At 42.8% G+C, this 11,739-nt stretch overlaps 1 long non-coding RNA gene across 3 annotated transcripts in view; it reads right to left on the bottom strand.

Annotated features, from left to right (window-relative positions):
- Window positions 1-11,739, bottom strand: part of LOC115351300 — a 101,065-nt gene that overhangs the window by 17,050 nt on the left and 72,276 nt on the right. Inside the window, exon 3 of one of the 3 annotated variants that reach the window (XR_003926763.1) lies at window positions 5,505-5,892. The exons of the other annotated variants lie outside the window; for them this stretch is intronic. This is a non-coding gene — a long non-coding RNA (uncharacterized LOC115351300). The remainder of the gene's footprint in view (window positions 1-5,504; window positions 5,893-11,739) is intronic. 3 annotated transcript variants of the gene reach the window in all.

Here is an 11,739-nt window from a genome sequence, read left to right as displayed (position 1 = left end):
GGTTTTGCATTTTTCCCGCTTGCCACGCTACCTTTGCTATGGCTTGACAGCACGGCTCCATAGCAATAAGTCATGGCCACCCCCCAGCCCCCTTTTGCATTCGTTCCAGCTTCCTCCAGGGCAGACTTTGCCACGTGAAGTTTCTGGTGAACGATCTTTACCATACCACACCTGGATCCCCCCACTGACCTTGAGATTAATTTGATGCTGTATTTTCTGAGAATGTAAGAAAATAGAGGCAAGCTTTCTTCAGTTATTGAAAACACTTCACACTGTGTGGAAGCTCATTTGTCCCAGGAATGTGATTTTGTCAGTGGGAGGCATCTGTTCTGAATGAATATTTGAGAGCCGTGATCCCCTTCTCCATCTTCCAGTGATCATAAATAAGGAGAGGGACTCCTAGACATTTGTGAACGGTCAGAATACCTGACTGGTTTACCTTTCTTAGAGCTTAGCAATTGGTCCAAATGCTCCAGGGTGAGGAAAAGAGTTTTCTAGGCACCAGTTTTTGCCATTCCCTCTTTCATTTCTGCAAGACGTGCTTATAATGGGGGACGGATTCAAAGACCCCTTTGGGGGAGGGCTCTTTTTCTGAGGCATGCTGTATGAAATCCACTGAGACCTGCAGAAGTTGCCGTGGTATCACTGCGTTGTACCAGAAGGGCTATTCAGTTATCCCCAGCCACAATATCATTTGGACAATTACTTCTTGCAGGGGATCGAAGCAGGTGTGGGGGAAAAAAAGTGTTGAACAACTAAGCTTGGAAAGGAAATGTAGGTTGAAGTTTATCTCTTGTTGCTGAAGCTGCCAGTAAAGCTAGGCGCAGGAGGGGGGTTTGTTTGAGATTTATTCTGAGGGAGAAAGGCCCTGCTGTCTTCAGAGTGAGATGAGATCAAGTTCTGCTCGCAATACCTCTTACATGTTGTAGTTGCAGGCCAGGAGATTTTTTTACATCAAAATAAAGGGATGGATGGGCCTGCACTTATAAGAGAGTTGGCATTCCTACAACAAGCGTGTAGGTTGATAAGGATTTTCTTTATTCTTTTCAAAAATAACCTTTCCTGTGAAATGCAAGCTCAAGAACATTATCGGTTACATAGAGAAATCACATGAAAGGCTGTATTACAATAATGAAGAAAAGAGATTGAGATGAGAGCAGTAGCAAAGGTACTCAGTGCCTCCTTGGCTTGAGCTGCTCCTTCTCCACACAACTGATGTTTTCAAACCCTGGTTTTCAGGAAAATCCTACTTGAGGGGAAAAGTTAGCGCACACAAACCACCCTCCAGGCACGATGCTGGGATCCCGTCTTGCTTTCCCCAGGGAATATCCAGTGCATGGGGACATTCTCAATGTGTGGGAGATGTGTTATAGTAATGGATGTATCTCCATTTATGAGCTGAGGGGAATGGTAACATACCATCCTGTGTTTCTCCTAATTTGAGGATGTGCCCCATATCGGACGGTATTAATGGGGTGGCCATAACTGTCGTCACATCCCTGGCCCTGCAAACGCAGCCCTGGCAGTTTACCAAAGTGAAGTCAAACCTACCGCTCTCATAAAGCATCCTATGGAAAAGGGAAGAAGGAATTCATAAGAAAATAATCCTATTAATTAATGCCCAAATGGTCCCTGTGCACAGCCTGCGGAAACACTGTGCCTGCGAGGGAGCAGAGGCAGCGGAAGGGAAGGGAACACAACCCTCCTCTTCAGCTGGAGCAGCGTTCCCGCTTCCCTGGCTGCCAGCTCCGCTCTGCCTGGCGTATTCCCAGCAGGTCCCACCAAGTGCCACCCAGCGCAGAGCTTCGTGGCCGGCCCTGGGTTGTCCCCGGAGGAACGTGGCCGGGACCACACAAGAAACTGTGATGAGAAAATAGCCTTTTCTCTTCCCAAGGCAGTGATGAACATATTTTGAGTGTCCTTACAGAGAGGGGCAGCTACAGTCCGTACTTTCCCACTCTCATATTCTCATTTTTCACTAAGGAAAGTGCTGAATTAACAGGAGCACTGAGCAGAGGGTCAAAGGACCTTGTGGATGGGTTTTAAGAGCAGGTTAGACAAATATCTGTCAGGAGTAGTTAGCTGGCCCTAATCCTGCCTTAAGGCAGGGGGTGGATGAGGTAGCCTCATGAAATCCTCCTGGTCCTGCATCCTGGTGTCCTCCGGCTTTGGGCATTGAGATCCTTCCACTACAAACAGAGGGAGTTACTATAAAGAAGAGCCTGTGGTTATTGTTTCGATGACCCTTGAGATCGCTGCCATCTTGGAGTTATGTCTTTCTTGGCTATATTTCAAGGGACAATCCATATGCGTTAAGTCAGGAGCTGCGGACCACAAAATGCTTGTACGCCTGAGATGCTCTTTGATTACCAGAGGACATCAGGTGTGCCTGGGGTTCCTACCCCAGGCTTTGCAGTACCCAGTTAGACTCCTGGGGGCAATAGGTCCAGGAGAAACGTGTTAAACTGGCTAGGACTCACTCTACAACTGCTCCCCAAAGCCTGAAGAGTGGGCAAGGCTTTGTAAGTGGAAAGTCCTCTGCTCTGGAAATTATATCTCCTGGTGGGTCATCAAAACTCATCTCTGACGCCAAGTACAAGTCTCATTTCCAAAAACAGTGCTGACCCATGCCTTCTTCCTCCAAGACCTGCAGCTTTAAAATCTGTGGCCCAATTACAACCAAACTGCTGGAGGGGCACAAGATCTCAGAGATACTCGATTCTTATAAATGTGGAATTTGCCAATTGGGAACGTCCATGCTGAACTTGTGGGGAACACAAAAGGAAGCTTCAGCACAAAAGGTATGTGGGGAAGGGACTGGGGACTTGGGGCACCAATCTGTAGCAATGCCAACTTCATTAGTTCCCAGGCTGGGAAAAGATCTTCTTTGAATTGTTTTCCTTTAATTGCAGAGGATTTCCACAAGTCCTAATTTGTTGGCAGCTCAGAGCATGATCTTTAACCATTGTGAACCATTCCCATGCAAGGAAAAGCGTGCTCTTTAGATCTCCAGCTCTGCGATGCTGCCCTGTTAAGGAAGTGTGTAAGTGTAGCAATGAGCAATGACGGTGATAAATAAATTACCCAGAGAGTTTAAAGTCAGAGCGGCTACAAAAGAGGAGAAATTTAGCTTCCCCATGCATAAATGTAAACCTGCTGTGAGAGCAGCTGCCCTTGCATGGACATACATATGGGGAACAATACTTGCCCATGGCATAAAAGGCAGCAAACACAGATAATGCCAGGTGATATTTGACTTCTCGGCATATATGTAGGAGGGCTGTGCTTCGCATTCATAGGAGCCATCTTTCTTTTTGTACTCCATTTTCTGTTCTTCTTATTAATCCACAGATTCTTCCCTTTGCTAAACCGGGAATCCGAGGCAGAGCCCTAGAGAATTTCTTGAGTCTTGGATCCTCAAGCAAATTCAAGCTGTAGTATGCCACAAGGGCAGTGTTATCCCTACAGAGTTTTTAGCAGCATGCCTTCTAACCCAGTTTAAGCAGCTCTGTTTTTAAGTGATGCAGCAATTGGTATTAAGATATTCTGAACCATCATTAGCTCTATTTACTGAGCTTTAGATGTATGAATCACTGCAAACATCTGGAATGAACAGGTGGAATTCAACCGCACTTACTGTACATTTCTATTTTAATGTTGTTTGGCTTCTCTTTTAATTGAACACCAATTCTTCCTGGAGACCCAAATGTTCCTACAGGCATATATTAATTTAATTTAATTGGCAATGAGTTAAAAATGATTATTTCAGAGGAATTTTTGATGTTAACTAATGAGGCATCATATTCTGTACATATTCCTGCCATTTCAGCCTGCTTCCCTGAGGAAGCACAGGCTATGCAGTTGCATCGTCCGTCTGGCAGACTGCCTTAGAAACTTTTGACCTTGTTGGTGAGCAGGCTGGGGCCAGGGTGCGGTGGAACATGAGGGCAATGGGGTGGTGGGAGACGCATAACTAGTCAGGGTGCCTGCCACTGAGTTGGGGTGCAACCCCAAACACCTCGTGCCGGTGCCTGGCGTGCAACGTCAGCCACGTCTGGTCGGTGAACCCGGCTCTGGACATAGGGGTCCCATCCGAGTGCCTAAAACCAGCAGGACTGACCCAATCCTACTCCGCAACAAGGTTTTCTGGTCTGAGGGTACTTCTGCTTTTGTAGCTCTTTCACATGGTATAACGTGTTGACGCTTTGGCAGGGACTTGAGCTTGACATTTCATCCGAGGTGAAAGCCCTGGTCCTGTGTCTGTTGGTCCCCAGTTCCTTCTTCGCTTGGCTTCATCTTGGTGAGGAAGAGGACTGACTCCCTTCTCCATGCTGGAGCAGGCATGTCCAAGCTGTCACCTCCTTCATCGCCACCCTGTAGCTGGAGCATAGCACTTCTGGATCCTACCACGTTCAGGCAAGTCAGCAATGAGAAGGGAAACATTATTTTTAACTTAAATAGGAAGAGAGTGGCAAGCCTCAGTCTCCTTGGGGTGAATTATTCAGGCTGTCTCCTGCCCTTTGAGGCATCTTCTCCAAACACCTACAGCAATGCTGCAGGAGCAGGAGTTGTCTTATTTACACCACTCACCTTTGCTGATTTTTTGGAGATATGCCAGTCTACAAAATACTGTCTCAGATACATTCATTTTTACCACTTGTAATTGTTTTAATTTTTATCCTAACTAGCAAAACATCTGAAATCAAGACAATTATCACAGTGTCCACACACATGTAATGGTTATTCCCCACCACCACCTCTTCTCCATGTAGTGGCAACATTAGGCTACTCGGCGCTATCTGATAAATGTGTACAATGGCCAAAACCTATTTCTGAAGGCAGACTTTGGAGGGGAAGGAGAAGGAGGAGGAATGCAGCCATTACACCAGTGTTTTGTAACATCCCTCCTGTAAAATTATTGTTAAATGTGTAGCGCATACGATGAAGCAGCTGGGAGGGTGCTGTTGTTCACGCTGATGGGATGTCATACACAACCTCTGGGAATCCTTTTCCCCTTTTTGCAAAGTGTGCCTGCTAATATCAACCCCTCTGAGATGTTGCAATGCCTGATTAATTCATCTTTGTAAGTCACCTTCCGATCTTCAGGAGATACAAAATATTAATTGCCAATGTGATAACAAGAAGTTCAGATGCAAGGGGAAAAGCGTGGATCTCTGCACCTCTTTGCTTAGTTGGATTTCCACTGTTCAATGAAAATCACCCATATGTGCTGGAGAAAGTACAAGTTTTCTCACTACAGAGAACTCGCTCAGTCATTTTTGACATTTAGAGGAAACAATTATTTGTCATTAATATTTCTTTTCCTTATAATTGATTTTTTTTTTCAATTAAACTGCAAGGTTTGCCATTACCTAGACTGTGAGTTTATTTATTTTGTAATGGTAGATTCTTAAAGTGGATTGTGTCCTTCCAACATCGCTTTTCTTTTTCCACCCCTGCATACATAGTTCAGCTACTAGTTCTTGCACCAAGGTAATACCAACCCCATTTCACAGTTCAAGTTTGCTCCTCACTTCACCCAAAGGATTGAACTGTAATGCCTCACATCGTGGTATCAAAATAACTCATTGGTGGTCTTCAGAGATGGGTCCTGCTCGGTTTCTCCTTGACCTCTACAGCCTCAAGCATCTCTCACGTCTAGTGAATATTGAATTATTTATACAAAATAAACGGCACTTCTAGGCTGGGTTGGGGGAGCTCTGCCTCCAAGGCAGTAGTCTGATAATCAGCATTCTCAGCTGCCTGGGGAGACCCAGATTTGTGTCTTTCTGCTGCCTGAATCAGGCTGGGTGTTTGAGCCTGACTCTTCCTTAGCTGTAACCACAAGGGATGCCCATCTCATGAGCAACTTCTGAAGGTCTCAGTTTCTCCCTGCAAAAAAACAGTAAAACCATTACATTCACCAAAACGTTAAAAAAAAAAAAAAATCAAAAATAGGAAAGAAAAGTCTGGAGCCTGACCTCACCATGCTGAATATTGTACAAACATGGAGCGAGAAGAAAGTCCCAGTGTCAAAGAGTTTGAGGTCTAAATAATTTCTCTAAACAGAAAGTGCTTCTTCAGCTGCCAGGCTGATCCAAACGCGCTGGGGCCGTGCTGTGTGTCCCGCCTTTCCCACGCCGCATTCCCATCAGGGCCCCGCCAGCATCCACACCTGCTCCCACACACATCGGTACTTCCCAAGCAACCTGGCCGGGGCGGTATTTTTGTGTTTGCACAAAAAAGGTGAGCAATTACCAGGCCACGCCTCCGCACACAACTTCTCATGCCTCTAAAGTTTCTAAAACTCTGAGTATCGGGTTCCCGAAATCACTGCTGCCCAGGAGGGAGCCGTTGCACCGGCTGCGGGGGTTTTGCTCCCGAGTCAGTGGGGTTGGGCTGCTCTATGCCACACATTACTTTTGGACCGTCATGTTATTCATACTTCTTTTTTCACCTTCTAGCCTAGCTTTTAAAGAATATTTCTGTTTTAAAAAAACTATCTTGCTTTTGGGGGGCATTAACTGTGGTGCTTTTTGGCTGCCTGTTCAGTGCAATGCCATGTCAGTGCTTTCTTTCTTTCTTTTATCTTTTTTTTATCCATGTTCTCATGCAAACTGGCCCTTTCCTAGTAACAGCAATGGGCATCTGGTTTTCCATCTCTATGAACCCAGCAGTGTTGCTGCTCCAAGACTCAGCTGGTTGGAAACATATAGACAGCAAACATTTACATTCAGCATGTCTAACATCATCTGGGACTTAAACCCACAACATTGGTGATGCATAGAGATAGATATTTAGTCACATCAAAGCTATTTGCTAATTGCAGACACTTCATTCTTGTTTAATGTTTCATGTGCAAGATTAGTTGGTTGATTTAATTGGTTCAGCAAAACTTATGTTTTAAGGCAAAACATTAGTTAAGACATAATGTATTCCCCTATGGAAAATTCCCATAAAACTGAATACATCAGAAGTCAGTTTGTGCTTTGTAATTCTGTATTCGATTCTGTAGTCAGTCTGCCTACAGAATTGAATAGAAAACTACATTTTCCTATTGGAAAGTCTACCATTTATTAGCAATCCAGCAAGGTATTAAATCATGTAGGGTTGTTATAGGCTCAAAAAGCATAAAGTAGGGTTATAATTGTCTTCTACAGTCTGTTTTAGCTGGGTTTGCAATATATGAATGGGTTTGTAATAGAAATTGATGCAGAAAAGGAATAAAAAGGTATGTCAGGGTGAAATGCATATAGTTCTTATCCATATATGTCCAGGACAGCATATCTACATGAATATATTGAATTTATGTGCAAATGTATCTGTTCACACATGTGTCTGTGTGCCACACGTATAATGTAAACATTTATACCATGTGTCTACACGTGTATTCCTATATTTATGTTTACATACAACCTAGAACCTGCTAGTGCAATACAGACTGCACAGGAGGTTAATTCAGGCACCTCTCGGTGACTCAGTATTTCCCCAGAAAACACCCCAAATCTTTGCCAAGCTTTCCAGCAGCAGTCCAGCAGCGCTGCCCAATGTACCTCCAGGGAGGAGCCAAATTTCAGAACCTGGTCCCACGTGAGAGGGGACAAGCAATTTGACCCCAACACAGGAGTCAACCATGAGCACCGCAAAGCACAGCTTAACTGCCCCCAAATGTTTTGAGATCTCCATTATGAATTTTTTCCTGAAAAGCTTTAAGAGGTTTTGAACTCAGTTTGCTGCTAAGGAACATTTTTGAAGCCCAAACACTCTGTATGTTTGCATGTCTGTATATGAATATTAAAATGTTGAGTACATGGACCACCAAAAGTTTGTTTAGCTTGAAGTTAGAGATTTGTTTTGCTTAGAATTTAGTCTCTTGATATTTGGCTGATCTCTTTGTACTGGCTTTTATCTTAATTGCTTTTTAAACTATAATTATGGTGCCACATCCACATGGCTATAACACCACTGTAGTTTAAGTTCAGTGTGTGTCTATTACGACTTCTATTTTTAAGTGTTGGGTTTTTTTAATTCAGACATAAAATTTACATACTGCAGCCACGAAACTTAGCAAACAAAGTCTAAGTCAGGGAGAAAATCCTTTTTTACAATGTTTGAGAAAATAAAATAGTTTGCTGAATATTAAATTAGAGGCAAAAAATAATTAAATTAGTTCTCGCCAATGCTGCAATTATGAAAGAGGAAATATGTTCCATTTAAATATCCAGCTGAATTTTGCATGCCATTACCCCATAAATAGAGACTCATGCTTACGAGCATTTTAATGTGTGTATACCAAAGCCATATTGACACTGCAGACTATCATTACTCCTTAAGGAAATGTCATGGGCTTTCCTTTCTTATTTGAATGAGCTGTGAATTTATAATTCTCTCAGGCAGTTGGTTTTAATAAGGTATCGCTCGGTTATTCACATTTAAACCATTCTCTAAATACCCATTTGAAGACTAAACCACATCAATCCATTAGGCCAGTAACACAGCCCAGCTTTTAAAAAGTCCACGTAGGGCTGTTAGCATGGTGTCCTACCAACCCTAATCCCTCTCCCTGCAGAAACATTTCTTTTTCTTTCATCTGAGACTAACATTTGGGGGAAAGAAAAATGCAAGCCACTGTTTTGTAGCATCCCTTTCTCCACGCAAACATAGGCAAATAACATTAGGACTGTGACCGGCGTGGATGAAAGGGGGAGGCAGCGCATTTCACCTGCCCACTTCATCCTCTGTTATTAATCCCGCTGGTGCATATGCCATAGGATTTCTGCAGAGGTCTGGGGGTAAACTGAGGTTTATCCATCTATAGGGCTCGAGGGGGGGGGTAGCTTCTTACCACCTTACCATGTGAGAATACTGCTCTATTATGCAAAACACTGTGCAGCATCGGACCTGGCTTTGAGAAGATCGTCTACGCACAAGCACGCTTAATATTGCGTTTCCATGGGTGAGCATGCTCCTGCCACAGTTTTACTGAAAAGGGGAGATCTGCTCGGCTCGTGTCATCTTAGGGGCCAGGTCAGTTTTAAGCAAACAAAAGCTATTCTTATTTTTAGTCTTCTCACTGCACTAATTTAAGGTTATTCTACGAGGTCCAAAGGTTACAGACAAGGTAGAGGATTTTTTTGCTTAAACCATGTTAAAAAGGCATGACAATAAATATTGCAGAATGCAGAAGTGAATGGGAAAACTCTTGTTGCGCACAATCTGTTCCGAGTGAGATGAGAACAAATATATCACCGCTTTGTTTTCCTTCCGTCAGAAAATTACTCTGAGCAGCTATTTACTCCCCCAGCCATTATTTTCTGATTCTTTTCTGTGTAAATAACGTGACTTTCTGGAAAGGGAAAAGGTGCCTTTCCTGGAAACGCAGCTCACGGCAGAGTGAAAAACTCCCCTCCCGACCCCCCCATCGCTGGAGACACTTTCCCCAACTCCTCACGCTGCCGAAACAGCAGCTGACGAAGACCTGAAACCTTCACAACAATATATTTCTCGAGACCGCTGCCGCTCCATAACTCTCCCAGCCATTTCCAGCCCCGCGATATTCCCCCCCCCCAGCACCTCCTTTGTGCTCCATTCAAGGTTTTTCTGAAGTGAGACAATCTTTCCCATTTTTTTGTCTTCTGTCTGCATCAAAGTTAGGACTTTGTTAGGGATTCTTGCTATCGGCATCTGTTACCTCTTTTTCTCAGGGGCTAAGGAGGAGGCTGCTGTATGGCTGAAAAAGGCTCTCATTCAGCCTGCAATTGCTTCTCTTTGCTTTCCTGTCACACTGTCAACCTCAATCAGAAGGCAATGAAAGTGATACAGAAGCAAAGCTTTGCTGCCTCCTCCTAGAACAAAGAGCGTCCCATAGCCTAGTACAGATTTCACATCCAATTTAACTCTTTGGAAAAGGATTTCAGGAAATACATAGTCAAGAGTTGAAAAAATGGAGTTGGGTCTACTATAAAGGCTAAAAGTATTATCCTGGCTTAGATAAGCTACAAAGATAGGTTGATACTATTTTCTAGCATAAACCACATTAGCTGGCATTACACATTGAGCTTTCTTTACTCGTTAAGTTGCAAGGAGATTTGAGAGGAATTTAGCAGCTACATAAAATGACTCTTTCATGATTCTAGCTTTAACAGTCATTTTAGTTGTACAAGGTGCATGAATAGCAAGGACCTAAATCATGTTGTTTAACAAATCTGGTATTAGAGGGTTAGTCTCAGTTTACTTATTAAGAATTTAGTTGAGTAAAGGATTTTAGGACTCAGTTCTTTGTGTGGATGACAATGAAACAGGCCAGTACTTGTATTTTTGGGAACCTAAATCAGCTACACATGTTTGAACTATGCTTTTGGGCCTATAATTGCTCTTTTGCATGGAGAATATTTTTCTGTTTGGATTCACACTAAAAATAAGGCTCACTGGGCAGGTTGTAGAGTAGTGAGGTATTTCACTGCGATATCTCAAGGCAACATTTCCCAAATTTACAATAAGCTTAAGGTCCATCTACTCTCCTTTGCCTGCAAATACAGAGCCTCATGCACAATGATAAACTTTTTTTTACACTGGTCCTACGGGGGGAAAAAAAAAAAAAAGAAGATTTGTTATTTCAATGCATTTTTTATCATTAAAAGTTGTCTTCCTTTACAGAGGCAAGGTCCACTCTAAACACTGATATTACCACTTTCTCCAAGGCAGTCTTTCTAACAGACAACCTTGATCAGTGTGTCTTAGCATAAAAACACCGCTGCTAATAACACAGTCCAGAACAAGTTTTAATGAACTCAGACTGAAAAAAACTACTTTCCTAGCTAATGAAACATTTTTGCTGCAAAAAGGCAGGAAGGGGAACTGCCTTTCTATATTTCCATATAAAAATGGCTCAGCGTGTTCTCTGCTTCTGCAGCTCTGCAATAAGTAAAATGTTTAAGGAATGCTGACATCTCCTCTCTGAATAACTGAGAGAGGTTTCGTATGTTATGATACTGATGGAAATGCCTCTTAAACAGCTTCTAAAAGTCATCTTGCCAGGAGAGAACACATCTCTCTAGAAATTCCCCATGAACAAGAGATGATTACAAGGAAGCAGTATGACAGACACCAACATTTCATCTCTGCATACAATTATGGTACAAATTAGAAATGCTATTATGTTAGTGCTCCATAATTAAGTAAGCAATTAAAAACAAAAACAGTTCATTAACAAATTGTCATAGCTATGCAGACAAGTGCCCAGCAAGGTCATGATAGGCAATTGCCTGAGACAACTAAACGCTGGGAGTGAGCGGCAGAAATCTGAGCACAATACCATTTGTGGGGTAGAACTCACTTATTTTACAAATTACTTTTCCTTGGGAAGCGTGAGATATGACAATAAATATCATTATTTCTTGAGAGAGTGCAGTAAAAAATCCAAATGCAGATTGTTTCAGAAAGTTAGAAGAGCAACCGGTAACAAACCTTTCTCCTACTAACTATATACTATCTGGGCAGGGGGACCTAGGAGGAAGCTGAAATTAGTATGAACCTGTTTTTCATAACACCTCACTGTTATCTTATGGTTATCTGACAATTTAATAGATTTATCTGCTTTGCTGTATTCAAATAAATGTTCCCATAGATATTAAATTCAGTGGCCGGTTGAATAAATGTAGTGGATGGGGTTGTAGGGTCTGATTTTTTTTACCTTCTGCAACATCAGTCTAATATTTTCTCTCATCTACATCAGATTTA

This window comes from Aquila chrysaetos, chromosome 2 (genome assembly GCF_900496995.4).
Source record: "Aquila chrysaetos chrysaetos chromosome 2, bAquChr1.4, whole genome shotgun sequence".
Lineage (NCBI taxonomy): Eukaryota > Metazoa > Chordata > Aves > Accipitriformes > Accipitridae > Aquila > Aquila chrysaetos.
This window is presented reverse-complemented; position numbering and strand designations above follow the sequence as displayed.